General features: G+C 42.6%; 3 protein-coding genes across 3 annotated transcripts in view; 2 read left to right on the forward strand and 1 right to left on the reverse strand.

Moving 5' to 3' along the window:
* The window catches only part of LOC143714406 (uncharacterized), a 297700-nt gene that overhangs the window by 276416 nt on the left and 2881 nt on the right, over positions 1-18403 (reverse strand). The gene's annotated exons all lie outside the window — the stretch shown is intronic.
* The window catches only part of LOC143714418 (uncharacterized), a 703153-nt gene that overhangs the window by 44515 nt on the left and 640235 nt on the right, over positions 1-18403 (forward strand). The gene's annotated exons all lie outside the window — the stretch shown is intronic.
* The window catches only part of LOC143714477 (uncharacterized), a 142905-nt gene that overhangs the window by 44403 nt on the left and 80099 nt on the right, over positions 1-18403 (forward strand). The gene's annotated exons all lie outside the window — the stretch shown is intronic.

Raw genomic sequence — 18403 nt, forward strand, 5'->3', positions numbered from 1 at the left:
TCCTCCATAGGGAGAGGATAGTTGACACTTCAGCACTGCATTGTCATCGGGTCCAGGCGAATCTCCTTTGTCAGATCTGGATACGGCCTGGATCCGGCAGGCTGCGGGAAAACCTCGGGATAAACAAAGACACTAAAGTTAGCGTAGATGCCATTCTTCTTATGATGTAACGAGTACATCTGAATTTAAGGGAAGTGTTCCCAGTTCCGGCTGACCTAATCTATGCAGCCTAACATTGAATTATAGAAGTATGTAATGTATTATGTGTATGCTAGGTCAAAGAGATGTGTTTTTAGTCTAGCTTTGAACTGACAGAGTGTGTCTGCTTCCCGGACAATGGTAGGAAGATTGTTCCAAAGTTTTGGTGCTAAATAAGAAAAGGATCTACCGCCAGCAGTCGATTTAGATATTCTAGGTATTATCAACTGGCCGGAATTTTGAGATCGCAGTAGACGTGAAGGACTATAATACACTAAGAGCTCGCCCAAGTACTGCGGAGCTAAACCATCCAGTGCCTTGCAAGTAATCAACAATATTTTAAAATTTATACGATGTTTAATAGGGAGCCAATGCAGTGTTGACAGAACCGGGCTAATATGGTCATATTTCCTGGTTTTGGTAAGAACTCGAGCTGCTGCGTTTTGAACTAGCTGTAGTTTATGTATTAAGTGTGCAGGGCAAATACCCAGTAGAGCATTACAATAGTCTAGCCTTGAGGTCATGAACGCATGAACTAATTGTTCCGCATTTCCCATTGAGAGCATATGGCGTATTTTAGATATATTTTTAAGATGGAAAAATGCAGTTTTACAGATACTAGATACGTGGCTTTCAAAAGAAAGGTTGGTATCAAAGAGCACACCCAGGTTCCTAACCGACGACGAAGACTTAACAGAGCAGCCATCAAGTGTTGGACAGTATTCTAGGTTATTACGTGTGGAAGTTTTTTGTCCGATAATTAGAATTCTTTTTAGAATATAGTAGTAGGAAATTACTAGGCATCCAATTTTTTATATCAGCTATGCATTCCGTTAATTTTGTGAATTGGTAAGTTTTGTTAGGTTTTGAAGAAATATACAGCTGAGTATCATCGGCATAACAGTGAAAGCTAACTCCATGTTTCCTAATGATATCTCCTAATGGTAGCATGTACAGAGTGAACAGCAACGGTCCTAGTACTGAGCCTTGTGGTACGCCATACTGAACTTGTGATCGATAAGACATCTCTTCATTTACTGCTACAAACTGATAACGGTCAGATAAGTATGATTTAAACCATGCTAGTGCAATTCCACTAATGCCAACATAATTTTCGAGTCTATTTAAAAGAATGTTGTGGTCAATGGTGTAAAATGCAGCACTAAGATCAAGTAGCACTAATAGCGATCGGATGATAAGAGCAAATCATTTGTGACTCAATGAGAGCGGTCTCAGTACTACGGTACGGTCTAAATCCGGACTGAAAATCCTCGCAGATATCATTTCTTTCTAGAAAGGAACACAGTTGTGAAGATACTGCTTTGCCTAATATCTTTGACAGAAAAAGCAGATTCGAGATCGGCCTGTAATTGACTAATTCTGTAGGATCAAGTTGTGTTTTTTTAACAAGCGGTTTGATCATAGCCAGTTTAAAGGTTTTGGTACGTATCCTAGAGACAAAGATGAATTAATGATATTAAGAAGAGGATATATGACCTCTGGAAACATCTCGTTCAGTAGCTTAGTCGGTATAGGATCTAACATACAAGTTGTCGATTTAGATGAATTAACGAGTTTGCAGAATTCTTCCTCTCCTATGGCAACAAATGAATCAAATTTTTCCTCAGGGAGACTACAATGCACTCCCTGATGCGATACTGTGGTAGACGGTTGCATATTTATAATTTTGTCCCTGATATTATCAATCTTATAAGTGAAGAAGTTCATAAAGTCATCACTGCTGTGTTGCTTGGACACATCTGAGCTTGAAGCTTTCTTTTTCGTTAGTTTAGCCACTGTTTCAAATAAATACCTTGGATTATGTTTATTTTCTTCTAATAGGGTTGAAAAATAAGCAGATCTAGCAGCTTTTAAAGCCTCTCTGTAAGCAATCGAGCTCTCTTTCCATGAAATCCGAAATACCTCTAGTTTAGTTTTCTTCCAGTTGCGCTCCATTTTTCTGGCTGCTCTCTTAAGGGCCTGGGTGTGCTCGTTGTACCACGGCGTTGGACTATTTTCTTTAATCATCTTTAAGCGCAACGGAGCAACTGCGTCTAAAGTGCTGGAAAAGAGAGAGTTAAAAGTTTCTGTTGCAATATCAAGTTCTTCTAAGCTATCCGGGATGCTGAGATGATGAAACTGATTAAGAAGGCTGTTCAAGATGGCGCCGAGGAAGGCTGTTCAAGATGGCGCCGCGGATGGCTGCCTCGGTGTGGGGCTCTCCAGCTATTGTGTTGTTTTTGTTCGTTTGTTCTGCTTTTAGTCATTCTTTTCCTATCAGTTTCACCAAAGACGAACTACTGGACATTAGGAAACACACACCAGAAACCTTTTCTACAGTTTTTGATTATTCGGACGTTTTGCTGGACATTCTCGTCGGAGGGGCAGCGTTGTTGTTCAAACGCGCGGTCAGACGCAAACGCGGGAAGCGCGCCGGCGCGCTGGTTAAACTCCGCGAGCGCGGCCTGCGCACTGTGCTCCCCAGTATTCATCTTGCGAATCTCGGATCCCTTCCTAACAAAACGGATGAACTTCTTCTCCTAACCTGCACTAACAAGGATTTTTTAAACTCTGCTGCTCTGTGCTTCACTGAAACCTGGCTGAGTGAAGCCATACCGGACAATGCAATACATCTGCCGGGCTTCCAGCTGTTCCAAGCGGATCGCATCGCGGAGCTAACGGGGAAAACGAGAGGTGGTGGATTGTGTTTCTACATTAACGCAAGTTGGTGTTCAGATGTAAATTCACTGAAGAAGATGTGCTCTCCTAATTTAGAGGCACATTTCATAAACTGTAAACCCTTCTACTCGCCTCGGGAGTTTTCCTCTTTCATTCTCGTGAATGTATACATCCCTCCAGACGCGTGCGTGAGCGCGGCGCTACAACAGCTGGCTGAACAAATAGCTGACACGGAACAAAGGTATCCTGACTCTCTTTTAATCATTCTTGGGGATTTTAATAAAGCAAATCTTTCCTGTGAACTATCAAAATACAGACAGCACGTTACATGTCCCACAAGAGACAGTAATATACTGGACCACTGTTACACCACAATAAAAAAATGTGTATCACTCCGTCCCACGGGCAGCTTTGGGGCTCTCTGATCACTGTTTGGTTCATCTCATACCGACCTACAGGCAGAAACTGAAATCAGCTAAACCTGTAATAAGGACTGTAAAAAGATGGACTAATGAAGCAGAGCAGGATCTACAGGCCTGCTTTGATTGCACTGATTGGACTGTTTTTGAAGCTGCTACCAACGATCTGGATGAGCTCACAGATACTGTAACATCATATATAAGTTTCTGTGAGGATACATGCATTCCTACCAGGACATTCTTATCATTTACTAATGATAAACCATGGTTTACTGGGAAACTCAAACATCTTCGTCATGCCAAAGAGGATGCCTACAGAAGTAGGGATAAAATCTTGTATAACCAGGCCAGAAACAGACTGACAAAGGAGATCAGAGTTGCTAAAAGAAGCTACTCTGAAAAACTGAAAAAACATTTTTCAGCCAACGACCCATCATCAGTCTGGAATGGCCTGAGGAACATCACCAACTACAAGTCACCATCCCCCCGATCTGTGGACAATCAACACCTGGCTGATGATTTAAACTCATTTTATTGCAGATTTGAAAAGCCCTCATTCACACCACACACCTGGTCTGATCTGCACTTTACACATTCACCATCACCTCCTGCACTCCCACTCCCCCCTCCTACCATCCAACCTGAGCTTAAGGTCTGTGTGGAGGACGTGAGCAGAGTCTTCAAAAAACAGAAGACTAGGAAAGCCTCAGGCCCAGACGGCATCTCATCTGCTTGTTTAAAAGCCTGCGCTGACCAACTGGCCCCGGTCTTCACGCAGATCTTCAACAGATCATTGGAGCAGTGTGAAGTTCCCTGCTGCTTCAAATGCTCCACTATCATTCCTGTCCCCAAAAAACCCAAAATCACTGGACTTAATGACTACAGACCTGTCGCTCTCACGTCTGTGGTCATGAAGTCGTTTGAAAGACTGGTGTTGGCCCACCTGAAGGACATCACTAGACCCCTGCTGGATCCCTTTCAGTTTGCTTACAGAGCAAACAGGTCTGTGGATGATGCAGTCAACATGGGACTGCATTATATCCTGCAACATCTCGACAGACCTGGGACTTATGCAAGGATCCTCTTTGTGGACTTCAGTTCGGCCTTCAACACCATCATGCCTGATCTTCTCACAGCCAAACTGACCCAGCTCTCCATACCATCCTCGATCTGTCAGTGGATCTCCAGCTTCCTGACGGACCGGCAGCAGCGAGTGAGACTGGGGAAACACACATCCAGGACTCTCACCACCAGCACTGGCGCTCCCCAAGGGTGCTTTCTCTCCCCACTGCTCTTCTCCCTGTACACTAATGACTGCACTTCTAAAGACCCCACTGTCAAGCTCCTGAAATTTGCAGACGACACCACTGTCATCGGTCTCATCCAAAACGGTGACGAGTCTGCTTACAGACTGGAGGTTGAACAGCTGGCTGTCTGGTGCAGTTATAACAACCTTGAGCTGAACACGCCCAAAACAGTGGAGATGATCGTGGACTTCAGGAGGGAAAGCCCAGCACTCCCCCCACTCACCATCATGAACAGCACTGTGGAAGCGGTGGAGTCATTCAGGTTCCGGGGCACTATCATCTCTCAGGACCTGAAGTGGGATAATCACATTGACTCCGTTGTGAAAAAAGCCCAGCAGAGACTGTACTTCCTTCGCCAGCTGAGGAAGTTGAACTTGCCACAGGAGCTGCTGATTCAGTTCTACTCAGCCGTCATTGAGTCTGTCTTATGCACTTCCATCACTGTCTGGTTTGGTTCAGCTACCAAATCAGACATCAGGAGACTACAACGGACAGTCCGGACTGCGGAGAGGATTATTGGTGCCCCCCTGCCAAACCTCCAGGACCTGTACTCTTCCAGAGTGAGGAAGAGAGCAGGTAAAATCATCACAGACTCCACTCACCCTGGACACCACCTATTTGAACTGTTACCGTCAAGACGGCGACTCAGATCACTGGCCACTAGAACATTTCGGCACAGGAATAGTTTCTTCCCACAGGCCATTTCCCTCCTGAACAGTTAACACACCTCCCAAGGCATATGCCTTTAAGTGCAATACTCCCACTGTTTAGTGCAATACCCTACAACTCAGGCGATACTTATATGTAGATTTATTTATTTATAATATTCAAAACACTGTAAATATGTTCATAATCTGTAAATGTCGACTACTCTGACTAAACCCAACTGTGATACTTTTATTCTCATATATTTCTATTTCTATTTTTTATTCTTATAATTTGTAGTATTATGTTTCTTGTTGTATCTGTATTTGTATATGTCCACTGGAAGCCTCAGTACCAAAACAAATTCCTTGTGTGTGCAAGCACACTTGGCAATAAAGCTCTTTCTGATTCTGATTCTGATTAGGAAGATTATTGATAAAGCAATTTTTAATGGTAGAAGTTATAGGTCTAACGTATTTATAACACGGAGTCGGCTTTGCAGCCTTGGCTAAATGTAATTTACATGAGACTAGATAATGATCTGAGATGTCATCGCTCTGCTGCAGAATTTCAACGGCATCAACATCTATTCCATGTGATAATATTAGATCTAGAGTATGATTACGACAATGAGTAGGTCCTGACACGTGTTGTCTAACTCCAATTGAGTTTACAATGTCTTTAAATGCCAATCCCAATGCATCTTTTTCATTATCTACATGTATATTAAAATCACCAACAATTAGTACTTTATCTGCAGCCAATATTAATTCTGATAGAAAGTCCGCAAATTCTTTGATAAAATCTTTATGGTGCCCTGGTGGCCTGTATACAGTAGCCAGCATAATTCTCAAATGTGATTTATCGTTTACACTATATGTTTTTACATTAAGAACGAATACTTCAAAAGAAGTATATTTAAAACTAGATTTCTTAGTGGTTTTGAAAATATTACTATAAATTACAGCAACACCTCCCCCTTTGCCTTTCAGACAAGGCTCATGTTTATAACTGTAATCTTGTGGGGTTGACTCATTTAAAATAATGTAATCGTTTGGTTTTAGCCAGGTTTCTGTCATACACAGCACATCAAGATTATAATCTGAAATCATATCATTAACTATGAGAGATTTTGAAGTAAGGGATCGAATATTCAGCAACCCAAGCTTTATCATTTGCTCATCTGTATTATATCTGTTTTTTATTTGTTGAACATCAATTAAATTTTAACCTGACGTTTTTGGGATTTCCAAATTCGGGGAACAGACACAGTCTCTATATGATGATATCTAGGTGAAAGAGGCTCTATGTGATGGGATTTATCTGACCTTGGTGACATGAGGCCGCTAGCAGACGGTCAGTTTAGCCAGTTTGTCTGCTTCCTGACCTGAGCCCCAGATTGTCATGTTTTATCTCTAAGACTATGAGCCAAATTACTAGAGAGAAGAGCAGCACCAGCCCAGGAGGGATGGATACCATCTCTTTTCAACAGATCAGGCTTGCCCCAAAAACTTTTCCAGTTGTCTATGAATTCTATATTATTCTGCGGACACCACTTCGACAGCCAACCATTGAGTGAGGCCAATCTGCTAACTATCTCATCACTTCTGCGTACAGGAAGGGGGTCAGAGCAAATTACAGTGCCTGACATCGTACTTGCGAGTTCACACACCTCTTTAATATTAATTTTGGTGATCTCCGACTGGCGGAGTCGAACATCATTAGTGCTGTAGCGACAATGAGTCTTACATTAAATTAGCTAAAATTACATATAGGGAATTTAATAATTAATCATGAATGATTAATATATTGCATATTACAGTTAAATTATCAAAGCTGAAAATAGATCGATTGTATATATGAATGATCACCATAATGGGTTATGGTTCGTCATTAATATATCAATAGTCTTATTACAGATCGATTATATGAGATAACCTTAAATGGAATTAATTTAGTTATCGAACAATCTGTTTGTCCAGCAAACGGCCGTAAGATTAACTTATCAATTTTCCACAAAAATTATCTCTTTCTTATAATTCCAAAAAAAGCTATTTTCTGGCCATGAAAATTCACCTTCTTGTTATTATAAAATTTAGGTTACTGAAATAGTAACGAATTGTAAAGCTTTGTAGCTAGATCAAACATTTCATTGACTTTGTAAAAATGAGCATTTTAGACAATTAGCAATCAAGAATATAATGGTTTTAATAAAATGAAACTAAGGATACAGAATTCTACATTTAAACCCGGGATACATGTATGTACAATAAACAGTAAAACTAACGAGACAAACCAATAACAACGGGAGTGAGAGAGAGAGAGATTGAGTGAGAGAGAGAGAGTGAGAGGGAGAGAGAGAGAGGGAGAGAGTAAGAGGATGAGAAAGTGAAACTAACGGTCAGGTGATCGCAGCATGGCAAAAATCACAGACAACGTAACCCTTAGAGAGGCAACAAGAAATCACATCAATCAAATCAAATCAATAACCTATACTTGCGTATGGTTCTCTTTGTTTGCTGAGGAACGCAGAGTCGTATGCGTGTTTGTCCTTCGGCGCTATAGGCTTGTTCTCTTGTGTCTTCCGGGGCGAGCAGACTCGCGGGAAGTTTTAAAGGTTCACCGAACGTGAAGTTACCAAGGAAATAATTCAGAGTTCGTCTCCCTCGTGGAAGGAGAGGTGAATATGACAATAAAACTTAGTAAAGAAAGGAAAAGAGAGAAACGCGGTGTAAAGCTCCCTAAGGAGCCATGGGACCGGAAACCTCTCACAGGGAAAGGTGCTCTCGGAAACTTCTGTGTCAGTCTCTTATGGAGAGGAGGGGTTCACGCCTGCTTCGCGTAAGTGAACCAATCATCTTAGAGCATCTCGAGCGGGAAAAGTTCTTCTTTGTCTTGTCAGGATAATTTATGATGGTATAACATTTTGTCATTTCTAGCCAGAAAGATTGTACACACAGAACAATACATTTTACAGTAATATCCTATGTATGACTTGTTTAGTCAAAACAAGACGGTCAAACAGGTACCAAGAATGGCCGGAAAGAGTAGAAGAAACATAAAGTTACATTCATATGCAGAATTACACACATTTAATGTCCACTCACACGACTATAAAGCCATAATACCGGCTACCATGACCTAGGAAAGATCAAATTCATGTTTATACATTTCTTAAGTGGTTATACTTATAGAAAATATAAGATTGCAGAGTCTATTCCTCTTTCTTTATCAGAATTCAAGTGGGAGCTGTGATTCCCTTGGAATTCCTTTTGGGGGTCATAAAGTTTTATGACCTAGCAAGAGGGAGAGTTACAGAAGATGATCCTGTTAGGTAATCTTTCTTTAGAAACACACTTAAGATTTGAAGTTACAGACCAGTCTCCAATTACATCTATAGAATAAGACAAAACTAATAAGATCTATTTTCACGTTCCGTGTGATCGAATCACCAATTACTAGGGCACAATCAACAGAATTCTCAGTGGGTGTTTTACTGAGTGGGGCAAATCGGTTTGTTATGGAAATCGGAACGGAAGAGTGGTTCTTTGATCCGCGACTAGAACGATCTCTCACTGTCACCCATCTGCCCTGCTGCACGGGCTCTACTTCAGCCGGAACCGAATCATGTAAAGAGTTCACTATGCTAGGCGCATCCAAAAAAGTATCTAAAGATCTAGCATTCTTACCATCCTCAATTAAAGTTTGGATGCGTGTCTCTAGTTCTGAAATCTTCTCCGTCAGCCTGACTGTCTCCTTGCATTTATCACATATAAATCATATATTCCCATCGTGGAAGGCTATACTAAACATATGACATGTGACAAAGGTGACAATAACAGGACAAGAAGACATTACTCACCGTGTTTGTTGACTGATTCTTACTTACCTGGACTTTATGAACTCAAAGGCGTGGGCGCGCGAAAGAAAATAAATAAATAAATGAGCGCACGGGTGGCGCGTTAGCAGGCTAACGTTAGCGAGTTACTAGCGTGCTGTGTTAACAATAACGGAAGCTAGAGATGTAAGGTTAATCTGAGATGTTGGGTAAGCTGTATTTAGTAGTATAAACAACTAGATAGTAAATGATGGCTCAAAACATAAAGAAATACGAGGCTCAGGCGGAGCTTACAACCTCGAAGCAAACAAACACACAGCAGGCAGCGAGGCAGACAGGAGCAATCGATCAGCGATCAGCAGGCAAGAAAGTCGAGTGATGGTGAAATGTTTGCCCTAACATCTCTAATCTTACTTACAAAAAAGTGTAGAAATTCATTACAGCCTGATTTAGAGTACACAATTTCTTTAGGGGCAGAAGCATATTGAATAGTGTCAAACAAGATTTTAAGATTTTGCTTATTGGAGGATATAAGCTGAGAAAAGCGAGTTCTCGCATTTCTTAGCATATCATTTAAGGTACCCCTTAGTTCTCTCAGATGAAGCCTATGAACCTCAAGTTTAGAAGATTTCCATATACGTTCAACTTTTCTGTTAAAGTGGGCAAATGACTGGTTGAACCATGCACTGAATATGACCACTGCCGAGCCCCTGCAAATGCAATGTATTGAATGGATCATCATCATATGTGGTGTATCTTACATATGTATCTTTCCCAGAATCCAATAAGCTCAATAACTTGCCGTTCAATAACCAAGTGTTAAACCATGGGGCTTTGTGCACTATTTGAGATTTTACTACTACCTGAAAAGCCCTGGCGTCTGTTTACCACCGCATTAAGATGTAGGCTATTGGTGAATTCATCTCAATCATATCTGATTAATGAATGTAATAAAGTTTGATCTAGGTTTCCTAATCTGTCTTTTGTTTTATAGGTAGTGCTCAAGCACCGGGTTTTTCTGACCTCTGTCTAGTTACGACAAGGCAATTTTCATTTGATTTCTTTTTCTAATTCAATATTGTAGTTTTAAAACTTGCCAAATTTAACACTCTCTAATGGCGTCTGCCAGCAGACAGACGGACGCTGAGGAAAAAGCATTATAAATGTATTTTTATTTGCCGTTTTGGTCTAAAATAATAATAATTAAAAAAAACATGAAAAGTGCTTCTCCCCATTTTTTGGAGACAACTGTCTCCATTTGTTTATTATGTAGCAAATATTTCTAAAGTCAACAGATATAACTAACAGACCTACCAATCTCTGTGGAAAAATAATGACGCTGCCATCTTTCTTAAGTAATTTTGTCCCCCTAGTAATTTGGCTCCCCAGACAGCAACATGGTGTCGGCCCAGATCCGGCTCACTAGGTTAGCTGGTAGCACTAGCACTAGGTAGCACTAGGTTGCTGTCTGGGTCTGAATCTCAGAAAGAGCTTTATTGCCAAGTGTGCTTGCACACACAAGGAATTTGTTTTGGTACTGAGGCTTCCAGTGGACATATACAAATACAGATACAACAAGAAACATAATACTACAAATTATAAGAATAAAAAATAGAAATAGGAATATATGAGAATAAAAGTATCACAGTTGGGTTTAGTCAGAATAGTCGACATTTACAGATTTACAGATTATGAACATATTTACGGTGTTTTGAATATTATAAATAAATAAATCTACATACAAGTATCGCCTGAGTTGTAGGGTATTGCACTAAACAGTGGGAGTATTGCACTTAAAGCATATGCCTTGGGAGATATGTTAACGATATGTTAACGATATGATGTAGGAGGGAAATGGCCTGTGGGAAGAAACTGTTCCTGTGCCGAAATGTTCTAGTGGCCAGTGATCTGAGTCGCCGTCTTGACGGTAACAGTTCAAATAGGTGGTGTCCAGGGTGAGTGGAGTCTGTGATGATTTTACCTGCTCTCTTCCTCACTCTGGAAGAGTACAGGTCCTGGAGGGATGGCAGGGGGGCACCAATAATCCTCTCCGCAGTCCGGACTGTCCGTTGTAGTCTCCTGATGTCTGATTTGGTAGCTGAACCAAACCAGACAGTGATGGAAGTGCATAAGACAGACTCAATGACGGCTGAGTAGAACTGAATCAGCAGCTCCTGTGGCAAGTTGAACATCCTCAGCTGGCGAAGGAAGTACAGTCTCTGCTGGGTCTTTATTAAAATCCCCAAGAATGATTAAAAGAGAGTCAGGATACCTTTGTTCCGTTTCAGCTATTTGTTCAGCCAGCTGTTGTAGCGCCGCGCTCACGCACGCGTCTGGAGGGATGTATACATTCACGAGAATGAAAGAGGAAAACTCCCGAGGCGAGTAGAAGGGTTTACAGTTTATGAAATGTGCCTCTAAATTAGGAGAGCACATCTTCTTCAGTGTTGTTACATCTGAACACCAACTTTCGTTAATGTAGAAACACAATCCACCTCCTCTTGTTTTCCCCGTTAGCTCCGCGATGCGATCCGCTCGGAACAGCTGGAAGCCCGGCAGATGTATTGTATTGTCCGGTATGGCTTCACTCAGCCAGGTTTCAGTGAAGCACAGAGCAGCAGAGTTTAAAAAATCCTTGTTAGTGCGGGTGAGGAGAAGAAGTTCATCCGTTTTGTTAGGAAGGGATCGGAGATTCGCAAGATGAATACTGGGGAGTGCAGTGCGCAGGCCGCGCTCGCGGAGTTTAACCAGCGCGCTTCCCGCGTTTGCGTCTGACCGCGCGTTTGAACAACAACGCTGCCCCTCCGACGAGAATGTCCAGCAAAACGTCCGAATAATCAAAAACTGTAGAAAAGGTTTCTGGTGTGTGTTTCTTAATGTCCAGTAGTTCGTCTTTGGTGAAACTGATAGGAAAAGAATGACTAAACGCAGAACAAACGAACAAAAACAACACAATAGCTGGAGAGCCCCACACCGAGGCGGCCATCCGCGGCGCCATCTTGGAAGTGGCAGGTGAAAATTGTCATTATAGGTTTCCAAATACAAGCTTGCTGCGGATCGTTTCTGCGTCATTACGTCACGTCTGTATACATAAAGAAGGAGTCCCGGCTAGTAGGCTATTTTGCCTGTGAGGATGCTGCAGGTGACGGATCATTTATAACCTTCAATACATATAGTCATGTAGTGTTGATTACATTAAAGGGACACTCCACCCATTTGCATTAAGCTTTCCATTGTTATGCTGCGTTCACACCGGACGCGAATAGCGCGTCAGGCGCGAGTGATTTCAATGTTAAGTCAATGCAAAGACGCGTTACGCGCGTAAAAAATTCCTGCGACGCGAATGAGGCGTGGAGCGCGGCGCGGTAGATGCAAATACGCCTCGTTCGCGCGAATTGAGCGTCTGGCGCGTTACGCGCGAATGGTGCATTTTGTGCATTCACTCGTTTGACGCGAATTCGCGTCTGCCGCCCGAGTTGAAAAATCTGAACTTTTTTACTACAGGCAGAAGTACCGCTGAAAGCGGTCGTCATCCAGGCGCAGCTCCTGGAGCCAGCAAATGGTGAAACTCGCCACACTGGGTCGAAGGGTCAGGTGGACACAACTACGGCGACGATGACCCATACGCCACCGTTCTGCTCTCCAGAGCAAATACAGAGCTGTGACTCTCTCGGTGAATGCTCGATCAACATAAAAAAAGATGGCCGCCAACGGGTTTCGATTGTGCACGACCATTCAATAGTATGACTGGGTTTCTAAAGCTGCGTTCACACCGGACGCGAATAGTGCGTCAAATTCGCGCCTACCGCGAATAGTGCGTCAAATTCGCGCCTACTGCGTCTAGTTATACGCTCGACCACTTTGAATCCATTCGCGCGTCAAGAGCGAAATTGACGCGCGTAAAAAAACAAAAGTTTGAAGCGAAAATTTACACGCGTCAATTTCGCTCTTGACGCGCGAATGGATTCAAAGTGGTCAAGCGTATAACTAGACGCGGTAGGCGCGAATTTGACGCACTATTCGCGTCCGGTGTGAACGCAGCATTAGAAACCCAGTCATACTATTGAATGGTCGTGCAACACTCTCTCATTTTCCCCTGAGACGAGAGAAATCCGCTATTTACCTTTTTCACTTCCTCCTACAATGACGCAAAAATCGTCATTTTACGTCATTGTAGGAGGAAGTGTAAGAGGGGGGGATTTCTGTAAAGACTACAAGCACCCTTTCAAACCTGCCCATAGGGGGTTGGACCTAATGCGCTAACAGAGCTATCACAGATCAGTGGGTGGGACTTCACTTGTACATACTGAAATCAATATCAGCCATCTTGTTTATAAGCTAAGCTAACAAGCGCTGTGGAGATAGGAAGATATGACAATGACGGAAGAAACTAAACATGATATGGAAGAAACTAAACATGATATTTTGAAATTCTGCTGCTCGAATCCGGTGTTCGTGGTTATCTTTACGAGCCGCAATATAGTGAAGAGCAGCTGAGCCTGATGGAGGAACAGGAGGCGGCTGCCTGTCGCGGACGAGGAGCCCGGACTGGCTCGAGCTGGGCGGACTGCTGGTGCCTGTGCTCTCGCTGTGCGCTACGGACACAGATAGAGTCCGTCTGATGCAGAGAATTTCAACGATAGCAATTTCTCCTGGACGAAATCTCTGAATCAGGCGAGCACACGGACGTTTGTGATGTGATTGTGAACCATCCTAGTGTCGCACCGCATATGTTCTGACTGAACATCCAGGTATCATGCAATAATTCACCATATACAAAGAAATACAAACGAGGAGTAATTCGCTAATGAGTTTGCCAATGTAACGGGGTTCGTTGTTGTGGGAAGGAGGCGGGAACCGGTGAACATTTAAACATTTTAATAGTAAAATAAGCAAATACAAAACAAAAGTATAAGCCAGCTGGCCACACACAACAGAAACAAAACATAAAATCAGGCCTGTTCCTTTTGTGCTTCCGCTCCTCCGTGAGAGATATGAAACCGCTGCGTCTCACAGGTGTCATTCATTATCACTCGCGCCGTCCTCTCACGTCCCTCATCCTGCTCGCCACAGCCAACTTACTAGACATTTTGTGTGAAATGAATTTCAAACTCTTTTGACAGCTAGCCTTGTAGACGGAAGAGTGATTTCTCTGTTTGCCCTGTTCTGGATTAGTGGGAGTGGCTTGCGGAGCTGTGCAATGTGGTGCATTGTGGGAGTTGTTGTCTTACATACAAATGCGCCCTAAAGTTATTTTCTGTCTTTTCTCGGTCAAGAGGGCACCAAATTCAAAATTTCTTTTACATTTCGACTACATATATAACCCACTTTCAATAAAGATTAATGTTGAAACGGGTGGAGTGACCCTTTAACAATTTGAGAAGAAAGTATAACAATAATCATTTGTATGGTTTGATGTGATCTGAGTTAACTTTGCGATCGTTAGATTTAATCACCAGGGCCCAGTTTTAAAAAAAAATGTAATCTGGATCAAATTGGTCCGGATTTGGAAATCCCATGTTTTGCTATCCAGGATCACCTGATCCATTTTACTTTTATGCTAGTTTTTTAAAGGAACATTGGATTGGATCACTGTAAATCAAATACCAAATTTCAGGATTACCAAATCCTGTTTACCAGAGCCTTAAATGGATCCAACAGTGTAGCCTACTGGCTTAGTAAAGAACAACAGGTAGGCAAGATTTGACCCAAATCCGATTTTTTCCTCTCATGTGGCACAGATGAGCCATGACCCATGAAGAGAAAAGCAGGAAAAAAACGCATGGATTCCAATTTTCTCAGATTTCTCATTTGCGTGTGCCATGTAAAGTGACAAATCGGATATTCGGATATTCTGTTTTTGGATATTCCGTTTTCTTGTAGGAACGTCTTAGACCGTCTTCATTACTTCCACTGGGGATCTATCTTTCTCAAATGACTTATTATAGGCGCGATGGAGGACGAAGGATACACACAGTGGAGCAATGCCTATGAGCAATGCGGAGGTTTCATGTCTTTTGAGCGAAGAGACAGTGCAGGCAAAAATGCAGGGTTGTTACAGAAATAAATCTGTGTTTGAAGACATTTCTCGAGATATGGCGAGGCATGGTTTAAAGCGCTCGTGGCTACAGTGCCACCTTAAGATAAAAAGCTTAATGACTTTTAAAAATGTTGTGGAAAGCAAAACACTGGATAATTTTATTCGCATCTGCATCCATTGTATTTCGTGCTGTTTTACTTCCTTTTCGGGGTCAGAACGTCTACATTTGGTAGTTTCAGCAGTGTATAGTGTAAATGCAAAAATCGGATACGGGTCACTTTTAAAAGATGATGTAAGCGGGTCGTCAAAAAAATCGGATATAGTCAGTAAATCGGATTTGGGCATCAAGACCTGCAGTGTAAATGCAGCCAAGTAGCCATTGTTTATTATATTTTTTAGAAACAGAAACACTGTAATAAACAGAAACATTTTGATTTCCTTATTTTGTTAACAAAAACAAAAACAATACTTTCAATAGTCAAAAATCATACAGGACAGATACCAGCTTTTTCCATCTCTGCCTTTAGGAGATGTTCGATCCAAGATGGCGCCGCGGACGGCTGCCTCGGTGTGGGGCTCTCCAGCTATTGTGTTGTTCTTGTTCGTTTGTTCTGCGTTTAGTCATTCTTTTCCTATCAGTTTCACCAAAGACGAACTACTGGACATTAGGAAACACACACCAGATAACTTTTCTACAGTTTTTGATTATTCGGACGTCTTGCAGGACATTCTCGTCGGAGGGGCAGCGTTGTTGTTCAAACGCGCGTTCAGACGCAAACGCGGGAAGCGAGCCGGCGCGCTGGATAAACTCCGCGAGCGCGGCCTGCGCACTGCACTCCCCAGTATTCATCTCGCGAATCTCCGATCCCTAATGATAAACCATGGTTTACTGGGAAACTCAAACACCTTCGTCATGCCAAAGAGGATGCCTACAGAAGTGGGGATAAAAATCTTGTATAACCAGGCCAGAAACAGACTGACAAAGGAGATCAGAGTTGCTAAAAGAAGCTACTCTGATAAATGAAAAAACAGTTTTCAGCCAATGACCCATCATCAGTCTGGAATGGCCTGAGGAACATCACCAACTACAAGTCACCATCCCCCCGATCTGTGGACAATCAACACCTGGCTGATGATTTAAACTCATTTTATTGCAGGTTTGAAAAGCCCTCATTCACACCACACACCCGGTCTGATTTGCACTTCACACATTCACCATCACCTCTTGCACTCCCATTACTCCCCCCTCCTGCCATCCAACCTGAGCTTAAGGTCTGTGTGGAGGACATGAGCAGAGTTTTCAAAAAACAGAAGACTAGGAAAGCCTCAGGCCCAGACGGCATCTCATCTGCTTGTTTAAAAGCCTGCGCTGACCAACTGGCCCCGGTCTTCACGCAGATCTTCAATAGATCATTGGAGCAGTGTGAAGTTCCCTGCTGCTTCAAACGCTCCACTATCATTCCTGTCCCCAAAAAACCCAAAATCACTGGACTTAATGACTACAGACCTGTCGCTCTCATGTCTGTGGTCATGAAGTCGTTTGAAAGACTGGTGTTGGCCCACCTGAAGGACATCACTGGACCCTTGCTGGATCCCTTTCAGTTTGCTTACAGAGCAAACAGGTCTGTGGATGATGCAGTCAACATGGGACTGCATTATATCCTGCAACATCTCGACAGACCAGGGACTTATGCAAGGATCCTCTTTGTGGACTTCAGTTCGGCCTTCAATACCATCATGCCTGATCTTCTCACAGCCAAACTGACCCAGCTCTCCATACCATCCTCGATCTGTCAGTGGATCACCAGCTTCCTGACGGACCGGCAGCAGCGAGTGAGACTGGGGAAACTCACATCCAGGACTCTCACCACCAGCACTGGTGCTCCCCAAGGGTGCGTTCTCTCCCCACTGCTCTTCTCCCTGTACACTAATGACTGCACTTCTAAAGACCCCACTGTCAAGCTCCTGAAATTTGCCGACGACACCACTGTCATCGGTCTCATCCGAAACGGTGACGAGTCTGCTTACAGACTGGAGGTTGAACAGCTGGCTGCCTGGTGCAGTTATAACAACCTTGAGCTGAACACGCTCAAAACAGTGGAGATGATCGTGGACTTCAGGAGGAACAGCCCAGCACTCCCCCCACTCACCATCATGAACAGCACTGTGGAAGCAGTGGAGTCATTCAGGTTCCTGGGCACTATCATCTCTCAGGACCTGAAGTGGGACAATCACATTGACTCCACTGTGAAAAAGGCCCAGCAGAGACTGTACTTCCTTCGCCAGCTGAGGAAGTTCAACTTGCCACAGGAGCTGCTGATTCAGTTCTACTCAGCCGTCATTGAGTCTGTCTTGTGCGCTTCCATCACTGTCTGGTTTGGTTCAGCTACCAAATCAGACATCAGGAGACTACAACGGACAGTCCGGACTGCGGAGAGGATTATTGGTGCCCCCTTGCCAAACCTCCAGGACCTGTACTCCTCCAGAGTGAGGAAGAGAGCAGGTAAAATCATCACAGACTCCACTCACCCTGGACACCACCTGTTTGAACTGTTACCGTCAAGACGGCGACTCAGATCACTGGCCACTAGAACATCTCGGCACAGGAACAGTTTCTTCCCACAGGCCATTTCCCTTCTGAACAGTTAACACACCTCCCAAGGCATATGCCTTAAGTGCAATACTCCCACTGTTTAGTGCAATATCCTACAACTCAGGTGATACTTATATGTAGATTTATTTATTCATAATATTCAAAACACTGTAATATATGTTCATAATCTGTAAATCTGAACACATTCACAATAAAAAGCGTTTTGATTGATCTAATAGCTACTTTTTATTAAATTTTGCATAAACTAGTTTCAGAGCTCTGTACAGGAACATCTGCAGCATTTTAATTGGAAAGTTAGTTTACATATTTATATAAACAGTAACCTCAAAATAACCTGATAATATAAACATAGAAATAGTTAAGTAAATGTTATGTAGAAAGTTATGTAGTTTAATATAAAGACATTTTCTATGTTGTTAAAAATAACTATCCTGCAAGGTTCTGGGAACATAATTGTATTCTTGCAAAAAAAAAAATTAAAAGAACATTCCTAGAACATTATTATTTAGTTCCCAAAGCAATAACCAAACAGGAACCAAAAACTAATGTTAGGGGAACGTTCTGTGTTTGCTGGGAAGCCCCAGAAGCAAACGTAATACTTTCAGAACTGAAATTTATGGAATTATTCCTGAAGCAAGAAGAATCAGCAGACAATAAAATTGG

The sequence above is a fragment of the Siphateles boraxobius genome, unplaced genomic scaffold (genome assembly GCF_051911475.1).
Source record: "Siphateles boraxobius isolate OS27281-9 unplaced genomic scaffold, OSU_SipBor_1 54, whole genome shotgun sequence".
Lineage (NCBI taxonomy): Eukaryota > Metazoa > Chordata > Actinopteri > Cypriniformes > Leuciscidae > Siphateles > Siphateles boraxobius.